This window comes from Meriones unguiculatus, chromosome 1 (genome assembly GCF_030254825.1).
Source record: "Meriones unguiculatus strain TT.TT164.6M chromosome 1, Bangor_MerUng_6.1, whole genome shotgun sequence".
Taxonomy (NCBI): domain Eukaryota; kingdom Metazoa; phylum Chordata; class Mammalia; order Rodentia; family Muridae; genus Meriones; species Meriones unguiculatus.
In genome coordinates, this window is record NC_083349.1 from 86,346,547 (window position 1) to 86,366,257 (window position 19,711).

Consider the following 19,711-nt stretch of genomic DNA (forward strand, 5'->3'; position numbering starts at 1 on the left):
CTGTGGCCTGGTAAGGCTGCACCCCCTTAGGGGGAGGTGATCAAAGAGCAGGCCAATCAGATTATGTCAGAGACAGTCCCTTTTCCCATTACTATGGAACCCACTTGGACACTAAACTGCCATGGGCTACATCTGTGCAGGGGTTCTAGGTTATCTCCATGCATGGTACTTGTTTGGAGTATGAGTCTCTAGGAAGACCCCTGTGTTCAAATTTTCTGTTTCTGTTGCTCTCCTTGTGGAGTTCCTGTCCTCTCCAGATCTTACTGTTTCCCACTTCTTACATAAGATTCCATGCACTCTGCCCAACAGTTGGTCATAAGTCTCAGCATCTGTTTTGATAGTCTGCAGGGCAGAGCCTTTCAGAGGCCCTCAGTGGCAGGTTCCTAGGTTGTTTCCTCTTTTCTTCTTCTGATGTCCATCCTCTTTGCCTTTCAGGATGGGGATTGAGCATTTTAGTCAGGGTCTTCTCTCTTGATTAGTTTCTTTAGATGTACAGATTTTAGTAGGTTTAGCCTATGTTATATATCTATATGAGTGAGTATATAGCATGTATGTCTTTCTGCTTCTGGGACAGCTCACTCAGGATCATCCTTTCCAGGTCCCCTCATTTACCTGCAAATTTCATGATTTCTTTATTTTTCATTGCAGAGTAATACTCTATTGTGTAGATGTACCACAATTTCTGTATCCATTCTTCAGTTGAGGGGAATCTGTGCTGTTTCCAGCTTCTGGCTATTACAAATAAAGCTGCTACAAACATGGTTGAGCAAATATCCTTATTATGTACTTGAGTCTCTTTTGAATATACATCTAGGAGTGGTAAGGCTGGATCTTGTGGAAGTGCTATTCTTAGTTGTCTGAGAAAGCTCCAGATTGATTTCCAGAGTGGGTGTACAAGTTTACATTCCCACCAGCAGTGGAGGAGGGTTCCCCTTTCTCCACAACCTCTCTAGCATATGTTGTCACTTGGGTTTTTCATCTTGGCCATTCTGATGGGTGTAAGGTGAAATCTCAGGGTGGTTTTGATTTGCATTTCAACAACATACTTGCAAACCAAATACAAGAACACATCAAAGATATCATCCACTGTGACCAAGTAGGCTTCATCCCTGGTATGCAGAGGTGGTTCAATATATGGAAATCCATCAATGTGAACCACCATATTAACAAACTGAAAGAAAAAATAAACACAAGATAATCTCCCTGGATGCTAAAAAAAACATTTGACAAAATCCAACATCCATTCATGCTTAAAGTATTGGAGAGATCAGGGATACAAGGCACATATCAAAACATAGTAAAGGCAATATACAACAAGCCTATAGGAGACAACTTCCTGAACAGAACACCAACAGCACAGTTTCTAAGAGCAACAATCAATAAATGGGACCACATTAAATTGAAAATCTTCTGTAAAGCAAAGGACACTGTCATCAAAACAAAATGACTGTCTACTAATTGGGAAAGAATCATCACAACCCTTTACCTGACAGAGGGCTAATATCCAGTATATATAAAGAACTAAAGAAGCTGAAAAGCAGCAAACCAAGTAATCTAATTAAAAAATGGGGAACAGAGCTAAACAGAGAACTCTCTGTAGAGGAATATCGAATGGCAGAGAAACACTTAAAGAAATGCTCAACGTCATTAGCCATTAGAAAGGCTTTAAAATGGTAATTCCCAATTTGATGTCAGCCTGGGCCTAAAGAGGGAGTTCCAGGCCAGTTGGTACTACAAAACAATACACTGCTTCAAAAAAAATCAATTAAATAAGCTAACAAACAAACAAACAAACAAAAGAAAGGAAAATAAAAAATTTAGTTAGAACATACTCTAGGTGAAATGCCAAATTACCAAATTGTAAAGTATATGTGCATTCTTACTATTATCTATCTTCATGAGCATACTGAAGTGGTCACAGTGCATAGGTAAATCCCCAAAGGATACATATAACACGTCATAAACTAAGACAATCAAGTCATAAGTTCAGAGAAAATGACACTGTAATGGGGAACAGTGTTGCTTACATAAACATTCTGATGAGATTTCAACTTGACACCCATAAATTCTTACAATTATATACTGTCCCAAATACATGTGACTTTATAATCATTCAACTTTATATAAGTAAAAGAAGAACTTTCATTACAAATTTTGTAATGACTGGAGGAAGAAGATGGTGGTGGCTAGTGTGCATCTTAGCTGAAGGGCAAAGGACCTGCAATGCGGAAATTGGTAAGTGAAGGGGCTGATCAACCCTGAACAGAGTTATCTAGACTTCTAGGAAGAAAGAGACTAACTATGAACTGAGTCCATCTAGAATCAGGTCACAACAGACTCTTCCAGGAGGAGACACCTGGGAGGTGTCTTATTTCTTCCCTTATTCCTCTTTGGAGGAGGCAGGAAGTGGCCAGTAGAACCTGCCAAAGGCCACATGTCTGTTCCCCAGCCCCAGCAAGAGCTGCAGCTTCCACCAAAAAAAACCCCGAGATCTGGGGCTGAGAAAAATCAATCCTTTCTGGTACTCTCCCTGAGAATGCTGCCATAACCCTTCCCCGACAGAACAGAAAGATACAGAGGCATATAGCAGCTGCACAGTGCCTAGACACCAGAGCTGCTGGCTGCTCCTAGCAAACAAACTTCAGCTCAGGTCTGGGACTGTGGTCATTAAAGACATCCTGACACTCTCCAGGGTCCAGCACAATAAGGCCTAGAACCAAGTCCTAACACCAGAGGCCCCTTGCCCCTGGCAGAGAAACCCCTGGGCTCAAGATCTGGGACTGAGAATTCCCAACCCCTCCTGTCACTCCACTGAGGGCACCCCCATAAGCTTGCCCTAGCAGAGGGGGAGATCAGAGAGGCAGCCTGGCACAGGCAACAGCACCCCCTCTCCAGGGTACCCAATGGCCCCTGGCAGAGAAACCCAAGTTCTGGATCTGAGGACACTGTACCCTACCTGGTACTCTCCTGGAACCACTGACATATGCACTAGCACTGGGCGGCTTCTGGCAGAGAGATCCAGGCCTGGATCTGGGATTGAGGACACTCAACCCAACTCTTTCCATTGCTACCCCAGGACCAGCCACCATAAGCCTTCCCTGATGGAGGGGAGGGTCAGAGAGGCAGAAAAACACAGTGCAGGTAGACACCGAGTCCTGCTGTTACAGTGTCACAGAGCTGACCATTAGCCTACACCTGCATTTGCAGGTAGAGAGGAAGAGTACCCGTGTCCTTGAAGAGTAGAGAGCAAAAGGAACCCCTGTAAAATCCAACTAGTCCTGCAAGGGAGTGAGTGTGCCTTCTTGGGAGTGTTTGTCCCAGACCCAGGGCCTCTCTACGAAAGCAACCAGACAAGAGATCCCTGCCACCCACATCCGGAGTGTGGGCACCATATGGATTCTTGGGATAGCGACCCCAATGCTGAAGACTCTGCCTCTGAAGCAGACTACCAGTGAAATCCAGGCAAACAATACCTGGATCCCAGACAGAACTGCATACTAGTGGCCTGCAGGCCACTGCAATAGTCAGGGAATCTTCGCTTGCACATTGTGCCTGCTAAAAGTGTATGTGAATAGTGCCGGCTTCACATTCCTTACTTAGGTAAAACTGAAACTACAATGCACACTCCCAAACCAGTGAACCTCTCTCATCTTCCTGAATAAACAGTCCAGAAAACAGAAAGACATGATCTTAGCCTGAACTACAAACTCCAGAGCAAACAGTGAGGATTATAGATAACCAGATGGCCAGAGGCAGACATAAGAACACACCCAACAAAAATCAGGACATTATGGCTTCACCAGCAACCCCACAAATCAATGGACACTTCAATTCACTAGATACACAAGAAAATGACTTTAAAACTATGTTTCTCCAGCTATTAGAGGCCCATAAAGACGAACTGAACACAGCCCTCAAAGAAATAGCCACAGAAATCGAGATGAACAAAGAGGAAATAAAGCTCTCAGAGAAATGACCACGAAAAATGAGGCAAACAAAGAGGAGATGAACAGAGCTCTCAAAGAAATATCTACACAAATGAAGGCAAATAAAGAATAAATGAACAAAGCTCTCAAAGAAATACAGGCAAATACAGCCAAACACGTAGAGGCACAATTAATGATATATAGAGAGGAATCAGGCAGAAAAATAGAAGACATCATTGAAAAGCAGGACTTCACATTTATTCAGATGAAGGAAATGGTGCAAGAGATGAAAAAGAAATTAGAATCAATAGAGAAAAAACAAATAGAGAAAAACCTGGAGCTGGAGAACATAGGGAAAAGATCAGGAACTACAAAGGTAAGCATCAGCAACAGAATACAAGAATCTCAGGTGCCGAAGATACACTTCCAGAAATTGACACATCTCTCAAAGAAAAAATAAAATCAGAAAAGTTCCAAACACAAAACATCCAAGAAATCAAGGACACCATGAAAAGACAAAATCTAAGAATACTAGGAGTAGATGAAAAGGAAGACATCAGGCTCCAAGGTCCGGGAAATATTTTCAAGAAAATTATAGAAGAAAATTTCCCAACTTAAAGAAAGAGATGTCCATGAACATAAAAGAGGCCTACAGAACAACAAATAGACTAGACCAGAAAAGAAATTCTTCACATCTGATCATAGTCAAAACACTGAATCTGCAGAACAAAGAAAAAAATTTTAAAAGTAGCAAGGAAAAAAGGCCAAGTAACATATGAAGGTAGACCTACCAGAATCACACCAGATTTCTCAACAGAAACTGTGAAAACCAGAAGGGCCTGGACAGAAATCATACAGTCCTTAAGGGACCACAGATGACAACCCAGACTACTATACCCAGCAAAGCTTTCAATCAACATAGATGAAGAAGCCAAAATATTCCATGACAAAAACAAATTTAAACAATATCTACACAGTAACCCAGCTCTATAGAAGTTACTAGAAGGGAAACCCCAACCCAAAGAAAACAACTACATCTAAGGAAACAGAGGAAATAGATAACTATACAAAAACAACAACAACAACAACAACAAAAAAGAATGAAACTCAGCAACACCACCAACCCCACATCAAAAGAAAGTAACAGTTGTTGGTCACTAGTGTCTATCACCATCAATGGACTCAACTCCCCAATAAAAAGACAGTTACTAACAGAATGGTTGCGGAAACAAGATCCAACATTCTGTTGCATCCAAGAAACACACCCATGTAACAAAGATAAACACTACCTCAGAGTAAAGAGCTGGAGAAAATGTTTTTCAAGCAAATGGTTCCAGAAAACAAACTGGATTAGCCATCCTAATATCTAATAACATAGACTTTCAAACAAAATTAATCAAAAAAGATAAAAGGGCCCCTATATTCTCATCAAAGGAAAACTCCAATAAGAAGACATCACAATTTTGAACATCTATGCCCCAAATACAAGAATGGCTACATTCGTAAATAAAACATTATTAAAGCTTATATTGAACATTGATCCTAATACCTTAATAGTGGGAGACTTCAACACCCCGCTATCACCAAGAGACAGATCAACTAGACAGAAACCAAATAGGGAAATAAAGTCATTTACAGAGTCCCTAAATCAACTGGACCTAATAAACATCTACAGATCTTTTCACCCAAACTCAAAAGAGTATACCTTCTTTTCAGCATCGCATGGAACCTTTTCCAAAATAGACCATATAGCTGGTAACAAATCAAGCCTCAACAGATACAAGAAGATTGAAATAATCCCTTGTATTCTATCTGACCACCATGGACTAAAGCTGGACCTCAACAACAACAGAAATAACAAAAAGCCTACACATACATGGAAACTGAACAACTTGCTGCTCAATGACAGCTAGGTAAAGGAAGAAATAAAGAAATTAAAGAGTTCCTAGAATTCAATGAAAATGAAGGCACAACATACCCAAATTTATGGGAAACATTGAAAGCAGTGCTCAGAGGAAAATTCATAGCACTAAGTGCCTTCAAGAAGAAATTTGTAACATCACATACAAGCAACTTAATGGCTCAACTGAAAACCCTAGAAAAAAAAAAAAAAGAAGCAGATACACCCAAGAGGAGCAGATGGCTGGAAATAATCAAACTCAGAGCTGAAATCAATCAATTAAAAACAAATAGAACTATTCAAAGGATCAATGAAACAAAAAGCTGGTTCTTTGAGAAAATCAACAAGATAGACAAACCATTAGCTAAACTAAGTAAAAAGCAGAGAGAATCTATCCAAATCAGCAAAATCAGAAATGAAAAGGGTTACATAAGTACAGACACTGAGGAAATCCAAACAATCATTAGGTCTTATTATATGCCACAAAATTTGAAAATCTAAATGAAATGGACAATTTTCTTGATAGATTCTGTCTACCAACATTAAGTCAAGATCAGGTAGAAAGACTGAATAGCCCTATGTCCCTCAAGGAAATTGAAGCAGTCATTAAGAGCAAAAAAAGCCCTGGGCCAGATGGTTTCAGTGCAGAATTCTACCAGACCTTCAAAGAAGTAATAACACCAATACTCCTCAAACCATTCCACAAAATAGAAACAGAAAGAACGTTACCAAACTCATTCTATGAAGCCACAGTCATCTTGATACCTAAACAACACAAAGACCCAACAAGAAAAAAGAAAACTTCAGACCTATCTCTCTTATAAACATTGATGTAAAAATACTCAATAAAATACTGGCAAACCGTATCCAAGATCACATTAAAGATATCATCCACCATGACCAAGTAAGCTTCATCCCAGGCATGCAGGGGTGGTTCAATATATGAAAATCCATCATTGTGATCCACCATATAAACAAACTGAAGGAGAAAAACCACATGAACATCACCTTTGATGCCAAAAAAGCATTTGACAAAATCTAACATCCATTCATGTTTACAGTCTTGGATAAATCAGGGATTTAAGGAAAGTACCTAAACATAGTAAAGGCAATATTCAGCAAGCCTATAACCAACATCAAACTCAATGGAGAGAAACTCAAACCAATCCCACTGAAATCAGGGACAAGACAAGGCTGCCCACTCTCTCCATATCTCTTCAACATAGTACTTGAAATCCTAGCTATAGCAACAAGACAACTAAAGGAGATCAAGGGAATACAAATTGGAACAGAAGAGGTCAAAGTTTTACTATTTGCAGATGATAGGTTAGTATACATGAGTGACCCCAAATATTCAACCAGAGAACTCCTTCAGCTGACAAACACCTTCAGAAAAGTGGCTGGATACAAAATTAACTCAAAAAAATCAGAAGCCCTCCTGTATACCAAAGATAAAAGGGCTGAGAAAGATATTAGGGAAACAACACCCTTCACAATAGCCACTAATAACATAAAGTACCTTGGGGTGGCACTAACCAAGCAAGTGAAAGACTTGTTTGAGAAAAACTTCATGTCTCTGAAGAAAGAAATTGAAGAAGATATCAGAAGATGGAAAGATCTCCCTTGCTCATGGATCGGTAGGATTAACATAGTGAAAATGGCTATTCTGCCAAAAGCAATCTACAGATTCAATGCAATTCCAATAAAAATACCAGCACAATTCTTCACATATCTTTAGAGAAAAATTATCTACTTCATATGGAGAAACAATAAACCCAGAATTTCCAAAATGATCCTGTAGAACATCATATCATCTGGAGGTATCTACATCCTGATATCAAGATGTACTACAGAGCAGTAGTATTAAAAAAGTGCATGTTATTGGCATAAAAACAGAATGGTGAATCAATGGAACCGAATAGAAGACCCAGAGATAAACCCACAAACATATGGGCACCTGATTTTTGACAAAGAATCTGAAACCATTCAGTGGAAAAAAGACAGCATCTTCAACAAATGGTGCTGGTCCAACTGGATGTCTACATGAAGAAAAATGAAAATAGATCAATATTTATCACCCTGCACAAAACTTAAGTCCAAGTGGATCAAAGATCTCAACATAAAACCAAATACACTATATCGGTTTAGAAAAAAATGTGGGTAAGACTTTGGAATTCATTGACACAGGAGACAACTTCCTGAACAGAACACCAACAGCACAGGCTCTAAGAGCAACAATTGATAAATGGGACCTCATGAAACTGAAAAGCTTCTGTAAAGCAAAGGTCATAGTCATCAAAACAAAACAGCAGCTTACAGACTGGGAAAGGATCTTCACCAACCCTATATCTGACAGAGGGCTGATCTCCACAATATATAAAGAACTGAAGAAGTTAAAAAGCAGCAAATCAAGCAATCTGATTAAAAATGGGGTACAGAGCTAAACAGAGAATTCTCAGTAGAGGAATACAGAATGGCAGAGAAATACTTAAAGAAATGCTCAAAGTCATTAGCCATCAGAGAGATGCAAATCAAAATGACCCTGAGTTTTCATCTGACACCCACCAGAATGGCTAAGATCAAAAACTCAAGTGACAACACATACTGGAGAAGTTGTGGAGAAAGGTGTACCCTCCTCCATTGCTGGTGGGAATGCAACCTGTACAACAACTTTGGAAATCAATTTGACATTTCCTCAGTCAGTTAGGAATAGTGCTTCCTCAGGATCCAGCTATACCACTCCTAGGCATATATCCAAAAGAGGCTCAAGTACACAAAAAGGACATTTGCTCAACCATGTTTGTAGCAGCTTTATTCTTAATAGCCATAACCTGGAAACAACCCAGATGTCCCACAGTTGAGGTATGGATACAGAAATTGTGGTACTTTTACACAATGGAATACTACTCAGCAAATAAAAAGGAGAAAATCATAAAATATGCAGGCAAATGGTGGACCTAGAAATGATCATCCTGTGTGAGGAATCCCAGAAGCAGAAATAAACACATGGTATATACTCACTTATATAGACCTATAAGATAAAATAAATATACTGAAATCTATCTAACTAAAGAAGATAAACAAGAAAGAGGTCCCAGGGTATGATGAACAATCCTTACTTAGAAAGACAAATGGGATAGACGTTGGATGTAGGAGCAAACAAGTAACAGGATAGGAGCCTACCACAGAGGGCCTATAAGAGTCTCTACCTAGCAGTGTATCAAGGCAGGTATTAAGAGCATCTTTTGGATATATGCAGCAGATTGATTTCCAGAGTGGTTGTACAAATTTACATTCCCATCAGCAATGGAGGAGGGTTCCCCTTTCTCCACAACCACTCCAGTATGTGTTGTCACTTGAGCTTTTGATCTTAGAATTATTTATATATATAATAGATTACTTTTTATGAAATGTATATACATGTTGATATATTTATTTTCTTTTTCTTTGAATGTTTACATTTAACTATTTATTTGTGTCCATTGTCAGAAGAGAGGTTTTTCACATGTCACTGAAGCACAGAGGTCAGAGGACAGCTTGTAGAACTTAGTTTTTCTTTTTCCACCATGTAGGTTCTGGTCATTGGACTTCAGTAGGCAGGTTTTGCAGCAAGCTCCTTTTGTTCGCCTCTGATTTTATTTTCTTTCTTTCTTAGTGATTTCTTAGAGGAATTTTATATAGGGCAACTGGTTTTTCCTCTGTTGTATGAAATTTTAAATGGTTTTAATCCTATTTTGACAGAAAAGTGATCATTTTGCTAAGATGTACATTCTTCTTTTGGTCAGCTTGTAATTTTTTATCCTGATACTTTTAATACCTCTTTTTCCCCTCAAGATTATAAAGTTATCTACCTTTATCTTTTAGTATATATGTAACTTTAGGTTTTATTCCTAAACCTCCTATTAAGTTAGAGATTGCATGTGTCTTTTGAAATGTCTATATTCATTAACCTGTTGATACAAAATTTTTTAATCTCAATTTCATTTTAAGTCTGCTACCTTGACATATGTGCTTTAATATAAACAATGTTTTTAAATGGTTTCTCAGTTTTGTCTCTTTTATTAGTTTCATCTATATAGGAATCCATATGTGCTTCTCTAACACTAACACTTTATTTTTCATAGTAAGCTTTAGTACTTTGATCATTCATATTTTCCATGAACACATTAGAATTTGCCTTTTGGTTTTAAAAAAATCAGTCTTGTACATAAATATCATCATTAGTATATTGCTACTTATATTATTTCACCTTGTTCTTTCATCATCAGACTACTGCCTTGACTGGTCATTAGTATTTCAAAATTTGTTTTCCTGACAAAATGACTCCTCATATTCAAGGGTTTTTTGCTTTGTTTGCATTTTCTGTTTATTTTTTTATTTTTATTTTTGGTGTATGTGAATGTGATTTTTGTCTATGTCATAGATCCCTCACCTACAACTGTATCTGCTTCTAGAGTATATCTTCCTACAACCCATACTGAAATGTTGTCAAATGGTTATTTTAGAGCTTTGCTGCATTTTTAAGTGTATGAATTTTTCTGCTGTTCACAGTAGTTTTGTGTAGTCAATGAGCCCAAACCAATAAATCCACATTGATTTAATTGGATACTGTAATAGGACCTTTATAAAGAGTGATGTATCATTTTAACCTTTCTTTCAGCAGAGTCTCAGAAGTTAAAACCTCTGTGAAAATTTCAGTAACTTGTTGGTAAACAAGAAACCATACAAGATCCTTCTAAGGGAAATTAGTAGTTTTTCATCCTAATACACTAGATACTTCATACAAATTATTCACAAAGTATAATGACTACAGGGAGTATGTGCCAACAAAATACCCCAAAACTGTCCTGCAGGTACTCATAGAGTTGACCTGGTATAGCTGCCTTGATAGGCATGACAACAAAAATAGCTCAGTACACCAAATAGTGCCTGGAACAAATAGTGCCTTGATCAATTAAACTTTTTTAAATTCAGAAATTAAATTTCAACTTCAGAAGATCTATGAATTTATAAAGATAAAAGATGTATAACCTCGATTTCCTACTCATTCATAGCAGTTTATTCTAGGTTTACTTATAAACAGTGTAAATCAGGAACAATATAAGTACATTATAACAGAAAATGGAAAAATGCATTATTGCATTTAATGAGATGCTTTTTCTGAAGCTGTTAAAATGCTCTAAGAGAATAGATTCTCATGTGAGAAAATACAAGCAAATCTAAATGAAGGTGATTTTATACATGATGCCATCATCTTTCTAAAAGAATTGTATTCACAAAAATAATCTACACAAAAATCTCTCCAAAGCCACCTGTGTAGTTGTCTGATGTCTTCCTTTTATGTGCTTATAAGTGTACTCATTACAATACCATATTTTCCTCTCTAAACAACATTTTGTCTTATGAGTAAAGAATGTAAGAAAATACTTGATGAGACCATGGGAAAATTCAGGTATTTAAAACAACTGTAAAGCTCTTTAAAACTTGGTGTGCTAGTAATATATGAGAAAACTTATCCAGGCAAAATTTAGTAAGAAAGAAGGAGATAAAACACCAGAATCAGAATCTTTAGCAGACCTACTTGAATTTCAAAAATATACCTGTCTTTCTCCATCCAAAGTTGTAGATTGATAATGTGCAATCAAATATATTAAAAGATTAACACATTTAATAAATTTCTTTTATACAAAGTCTATGTCTGCTCATTTCTCAGATCCCAACACCATATTTTTGAGTAAAGGCTGGATGAAAAGGTACATGTTTGATTGACTTGTTCCAGCTAAGTGGTGGTGATCTGCCTTAGCTGGCAAATATCAGGAAGACATTTGATCTGGGTCTGCTTGATCATTCAAAAAACATATTTCTGACAAATATTAAAAGGCAAGATTAGAATAGTGTCAATTGTATTTGTTCATCTCTCTGAGGACCTCTTCTTTGTTGTTCATCACGGTGGATGGCTGTTGGTCTGCTGTGATTGGCAGGAGCTGTGATGCTGAAGTCAAGCATGGAAGATTTGAGGTTGGTTGATGGCAGGTTTCTGACAAGTATATCTTATCAACTCATCAAAATTTAGGGCACACATTCTAGTTGAGCAAACCAACTGTAAGGTAGCATGTCATGTATATGTACATATATATGTATATATATAAATGTATGTACACATTTATATGTACATATACATATGTACATATACATATGTACATATAAATGTGTACATATACATATACATATGTATATGTACATATAAATGTACATATGTATATGTACATATAAATGTGTACATATACATATACATATGTATATGTACATATAAATGATACGTACATATATATGTTCATATATGTGTATATATATGTATACATATAAACATATACATATATATGTGTATATATACACACGTGTATATAGACAGTAAGAAATGAAAGCAAAAGTAAAATATTCCCTTTTTGTGGTATTTGTAACTACCAGAAAGAATTATACCCAGAAATGGCATGGATAAACCCCAATTCAGAATCATTTGTAGTAGTTCAAAAGACAAAGTTTGGATGGTTTCATCCAGTGAGTTTATGTGCAAATTGGCACAATTTCAGTACAAAATATGCTGGCTCAGCATAAAATCGTCAATGATGGCGATGATGATGATGATGATGTGGTGGAAAATACTTGATACTAAACATTAATAAGAGTAAGAACTGTTTTATTGGCAAATAGATGTACAGATTGAATAACCCATGAGTATCTATTTCTCATATCATATTTTATTTTTTAAACTGTCATTGTGGGCAATAACATGACTCAGAGCAAAGGAGTTTCCTGCCGAGGCTAATGACAGATGTTTAGTCACTGGAACCCATGTTATAGAAGGAAAGAACTGACTACTACCAACAGTCCTCTTTCACACACCTACTATGGCAGACACAAACTCATACACTTACACAAATCTGGACATGTGCACACATACACACATACAAGAACATGCACACAGCATAATAAATAAATAAATAAATAAATAAATAAACAATTTAAATGTCGTTATTTTACCTATATACTATATGATTAATAAATACAAATTATAGAGATTTTAATTTATTTTTATTTATTACAATCTATTCGCTTTGTATCCCACCTGTAGCTTCGTCCCTCCTCCTTCCATAATTCCACCCTCCCTCCCTCTTCTCCTCCCATGACCCTCTACCAGTCTACTGAAAGGGGAAATCCTCCCCCCCCTTCCATGTGACCCTAGCCTATCAGGACTGACTGCATTGTCTTCCTCTGTTGCCTGGTAAGGCTGCTCTCTCCTCATGGAGAGGTGATCAAAGAGCCAGCCACTGAGTTCATGTCAGAGACAGTCCCTGTTCCCAATACTAGGGAACCCACTTGGAGACTGTACTGCCATGTGCAGGGGTTCTAGGTTATTTCCATGCATGATTCTTGTTTGGACTATCAGTCTCAGAAAAGATCCCTGGTCCCAGTTCTTTTTCTTTTTCTTTTCTTTTCTTTTCTTTTCTTTTCTTTTCTTTTCTTTTCTTTTCTTTTGTTTTTTAGTTCTGTTGCTCTCCTTTTGGAACTCCTTCCCTTCCGGGTCTATCATGTCCCCATTCTTTCATATTACCTGCACTCTGCCTAAAGTTTGGCCATGAATCTCAACATCTGCTTCAACATCATGGGTAGAGGCCTTCAGAGGCCCTCTAAGATTTTAATAATTTTATTTTCCCTCTATTGATTATTTAAGCATTTTCAGTGAAATAAAACATAATCTATAAGTGATTATGATAAAGTTGATATAAAGTATAATATTTGAACTAACTAAATAGTTTAACAAACATTTCTAAAGCAGTCACAAAATAATAGTAAAGGTTATGGAGATTACAAAGCCCAATGTTTGACAGAGGATTATTTCAACAGTACTGAGAGTAGAGAAGTCAGATCATCAATTCCTGTTCAACAGTATCTCACAGTGACAGTGCTCACTCCCTTTTACATTTTTGGAGTTAACTGTGTGGTGGCAAGACAGGTTATCTGTCACTCCTGAAAGGCTAGAACTATTACAAAAAATGATACTGAGAAGAACAATCACAATGCAAATGTTAAATAGGGCAGAGGATAAAATTTTTACTTGGACATTGAAAAGCCAAGATTTGTCAGCTCAATATATATATATATTCAGAAGCTGAATTCTTGGAGTCATTTTTCTTAAGGCTATTTTAAATTTTTGAAACATGCTCAGACATAACAGGAGGCACATGCTTGTATTTCAAACAGGAAACCAGTGTTCTCATGTGTAAGCACTCTGTTTAGAAATGAGGCATGTCTGAATTGCCTCCTATGTGAGATCCTGTTAGTCTTCCTGCCACTTCCACTTAACATTTCACCAGGCATGACTGCCTAGAAGCCAAGCACCCAAAATGAAGTCAGGTATTATTACAACAATGTGAAGATCTGGATGCATATGGAGTATGACATTTCACACACCCGGTAACTTCAACATTCCTCCTGACAAAAAAAAGTCCGTGTTAATTCATCAGTACCCTTTTAAAGACTTGCAGGCCTGTCTGGTAAAATAAATTTTGGTATATATCCCAAAAAGATTTCATAGAAATAGAGTAGTGACTCTTTAAGGTTTTCTAACTGACAAGCATGTAATGAAATGAAAGTAGAACAATTTTAAATCATAGATTACGACAACAGAAAAGAAAGGCTTTTGAAACTGACCTCTTTTTATTGGTGTGAATTAAAGTAAGCTTTGAAATGTCAGATTTTTATATCAATGTATTGTTTATTATACTATAATCTGATATATTTGCATTGATATTAGTAAATCAAAGACATAGTCAGAAGATAACTAGACTCAAGCTTCTTGTTTTCTGATATGAATTAATGCTGATATCTGAATCATTTGTGTTGTGGGTTGTTCTGATGCTGGCCTCAAGATCTGGTTACTCCCTGGATGTACCTGTCCTTGTGTAAACCTGCCTTAGACATACCTTATTGGTTGGTTAAATGGCCTATACCTTGGCAAGGCAGAGTGAGGTAAACATGGCTAAGGTTCAGGGGCTATGGAGGACAGGAGAATCATGGGAGACAGGTGAACAAGAAAAGAGGAGGAAGAAGGATACCACGAAGGGGTTTTATGAGGACAAAAGTCCATGTGGGCCAGGAGAAAGGACTCCAAGGATGGTGTAGATGGAAAAAAACACCAAATATATGCAAATATTTATAAGATTATGGATGGAATGTAGCCCATATAAATGCCGATTGAATTGGATGAGGGTTGGGAGATGGATGATGAAATTATTGAGAAAACATAGGTGAAATATCTCCCCAGCCCAAGGTAAATAATACATAGTCTAGCACTCTAAATATCTACTACAATACATTTGTTTCAATACTGAGAGACATAAAACTTTTTTTAGAAGTATGAGACAGCATGACTCCAAATCTGCATATTCTCTGTTTCTCTTTATGAACTAGAAACTCCATATTATGGAGAGGTTTGTGCTGCCTTATTCATTAATCTTTCACAAGATATAGAATATTGTCTAATAGGATGCAGATAATAAACCTTTTGAATATGAATATTTATTAAATTACTAAAAGTGTAAATGAGATTAAAATACATATTAAGAAAACATTTGTATATAACTTGGAAGGAAGTATTCAGTATAATATATTTAAATTAACTAACACTAGATAAGAAATAAACAAGTATTAAGTTCTTCAATAAAATGGTGACCTGTGATAACCAGTAATTATAAACTGTGAATATTATATTATTATTATATTAAATATAATATATATTTATATATTAAAGAAATATGTAATAAACTGTGATTATTATATTATCTTTCTTTTTCTCAGTTACTATGCTATATAAAGTATATTCATAAATTTAAACATTTAAAGTAAGTGTTAAGTAAATGATGTGTGTACATAAGGCACAGAATGAATGTAATCCAAATAAAACTATAAGAAATTATTGCACTTTTCTCCTAAGAAAGACTATTAAAGCAATTGTGATTTGTTTTTTCATCAAAGATGTTTCAGACTTGGGCAGCAAACATCATGTGAGTCCTGTGGGAAGAATGAATGATTTTATCATTAAAATTAACACATAGAGATTCGTGATCTTCTGTATAATCAATCTAACAAATTTCCTAAGATTGCTTGTGGTAATAGCATCTATCCATATCCCTCTACCAAAAATGTGCATTTGTATCTCTGATAGCTCTGCTAAAATGAAGATTTTGATCCTTAAAATCTGAGGTAGGACTTCAAACAGCATTCGTAATGAATTCATTCCTACTTATACTGGTAAAGCTATCAGACAACAGACCACATCTTGAGTAGCAAGGATGGAGATAATGAGAGAATAATTGGGATTGTATGTAATTACACAATAGAACCATACATTTTAATTAGCCATACCAAACACTGATTGAAACTTGTTTTATGATTTAACAAATGGCTCATAAGAATGGGCTTAAACAAGATTTCACTAGCTTAGCAAGCAAGGAACACTTTCTGGAGTAGCTCAGAAGGCTGTGATATAGAATGGGGACATGTGATATTACAAATCTTTCCAGCTACAGGGCTTTTTATATTTTCATTACCCTTCGTAACTACCTACAGGATTCCTTTACATCATCAGGTATTACACAAAAGACAATTTAACAGACTCACTTATCTTCCCTCCAAGCACTGACCAATCAGTTTTCATCCAAGTTAGCTGTAAAATCTGGTACTATTTTATATGACCCTCGGGTCATTTTGAAAAACTTCAAGAGTCTTATTAAGGATTTAGAAAGATTTTTTCAAAGGGGGATTCTTTTTCTTTAAATCATTGAAAGACTTTTATTTTTTATATTATTATTATTATTGTTTTCAATGCAGTTTATTCAGGAACCTTGAACAATCATCTGACCCTGGGGAAAGCCAGCCCACAGCTTAAATAGCCTCTGGGTAGCCAAGCCCAGCGTGCCACGTGGGCAATGCAGATAGGTCCACATACATGGAAGCAAGCCAGATCCTCAGCCTTAGCCAAATGTGGAATTGTTTGTGACAGAGAGCACTCACCATCGGGAAGGTGGAAGGTGGAAACCAGCTCCATCTTTAAGGCATAGCATTCCGCAGCTCTCTACAGTTCCCCATTTTTGTTTTAGATGCATCAGGCAAGAGTAGAGGTCTGATCTCTGATATTAGAAATAAATTGGGACTTTGTACCGATGTTCATTTAGGTGTCATCCACCCAAAGAGAATCAGACCCGTCTGATACCTTTTTCTCAGAGGCGGGACCTGGGGCATCAACCCACATGCTATCAGACTTGCTCTTCTCTGGGTCGAAAGCGGCTGACCCTGAGTGCAGTGCTTAGCCTTGCATCCTGAGCATAACATTTTAGCTCCCATGCTTGGGGAGTCTGCACTGCTTCAATGGCTGTAAAGGCCTGAATGGTCATGGCTGCATTCCGCTGTTGTGAGACTCTAATCTTGCATATATACCACAGGCAAACCAAGGAGACCAACACCAGAAGGCCTGCTAATGCTCCCATGCCTGCCCATTCCTTCAGATGATTCATGGCTGCAGCAACCCATGATGATAATCCTGTGGCTAGTCCTGCGTCCACTCTGGGGGGATTCTTAATGAAGCCTTCTTTTCATTGTGATCTTTTACCAAATCCCTGCTAGTTAAGTCAATGAAATTTTAAAGCATTCATTATATGAAAGAGAAGATAAAATTGCCCTTTAATAATATTAAAATAATATATACAATTGTGAATGAAAATAAATTTTATTTTATTTATAATAAATAGTGTACATCATATTGGAAATAAAGAATAAGTTTACTGTTTTTATTAAAAAAAAAATACCCCAAAGCAAAACAATACAAAAAACTCTGTCCCTTCTACAAGGTTTCTTCATTAACAGGAGTCAAAAGCAGAATATTAACAAGATATAAAATAAAAACAAATTGGCTTCCTATGAGGGCAACTTCATTATCTATCTCTATCATCTAGCAAGCTAATTGTCTATTACTTTTGTGTAAACTATCTATCTCTATTATGTGTGTATCCAGCAATCAATCTATCTATCTATCTATCTATCTATCTATCTATCTATCTATCTATCTATATCTACCTATCTATCTATCATCTATTACCTATTATCTTTCTCTTGATAATGCCTCAGAGGAATTCAATAAATATTATAAATTTGTAAATGGTGGCATGCCTATCTTCTCTGTAGGTCTTTTGGAGGGATAACTTGGAAGATAATTTTGTGGACTCTGATAAAATCTATCAAAAAAAACACCTTGAAGATTATAAAAAGGAAAACATTCTGAATAAGATTTAAGCATCCTCCTTAGTGTTTAGCTTCTTTAGGTCGGCAGATTTTATGATTTCCTTATTTTTCATTGCTGAGTAATATTCCATTGTGTAGGTGTACCACAATTTCTGCATCCATTCTTCAGTTGAGGGGCATCTGGGTTGTTTCCAGCTTCTGGCTATTACAAATAAAGCTGCTACAAGCATGGTTGAGCAAATGTCCTTTTTGTGTACTTGAGCCTCTTTTGGATATATGCCCAGGAGTGGTATGGCTGGATCTTGAGGAAGCACTATTCCTAGTGTGTTTATTCTAATATCCACTTATAAGTTAGTGTATACCATGCCTGTCTTTCTGTTCTGTGTTACCTCACTCAGGATGATCTTTTTTGATCCATCCATTTGCCTGCAAATTTCATGGTTTCCTTGTTTTTAATTGCTGAATAGTATTTCATTCTGTAAATGTGCCACAACCTCTGCATCCATTCTTCCTTTGAGGGATATCTAAGTTGTCTCCAGATTCTGGCTATTACAAATATAACTGCTATGAACATAGTTGAGCCAATATCATGGTTGAATGATGAGGTATCTTTTGAGTATATTCCTAGAAGTGCCATAGCTGGATCTTAGGGTATAGCTATTCCCAACTTTTTGAGAAAGCACCAGATTGATTTCCAAAGTGGTTGTAAAAGTTTGTACTCCCACCAGCAACGGAGGAGTGTTCTCCTTTCTCCACATCCTCTCCAACATGTGTTATCACTTGAGTTTTTGATCTTAGCCATCCTGATCTGTGTAAGATGGAATCTCAGAGTTGTTTTGATTTGCATTTCCCTAATGAGTAAGGATGTTGAGCACTTCTTTAAGTGTTTCTCTGCCATTCAATATCTTGTTGATAATCTCTGTTTAGCTCTGTATCCCATTTTTAATTGGATTATTTGATTTTCTGCTTAACTTCTTGAGTTCTTTATTTATTCTGGATATTAGCCCTCTGTCAGATATAGTGTCAGTGAAGATCCTTTCCTAGTCCATAGGCTGTCATGTTGCTCTGATGACAGTGACCTTTGATTTACAGAAGTTTTTCAGTTTCATGAGGTCCCATTTATTGATTGTTGATTTTACAGCCTATGCTGTTAGTGTTCTGCTCAGGAAATTGTCTCCTGTGCCAATGAGTTCGAGGTTCTACTCCACTTTTCATTCCAACAGCTTTAGTGTGTCTGGTTTTATGTTGAGGTCTTTGATCCTTTTGTACTTTACTTTAGTGTAAGGTGCTAGATATGGGTCTATTTGGATTTTTCTACCTGTGGACGTTCAGTTAGAACAGCACCATTTACTAAAGATCTTTATAAAAATTCAAGTATCCTTAGGTGTTTAGGTTCATTTCTGCCTCTTCTATTCGCTTCCATTGATCCAACAGTCTGTTTCTATTCCAGTACTGTGCTGTTTTTATTACTCTTGCTCTATTTTATAGCTTGAGATCAAGGTTAGAGATACATCCAGAAGATCTTTTATTGTAGATGATTGTGGTAAACAAGTTAGAAACCAGAAGCAGTGAAAGAGAGGAAACAGAT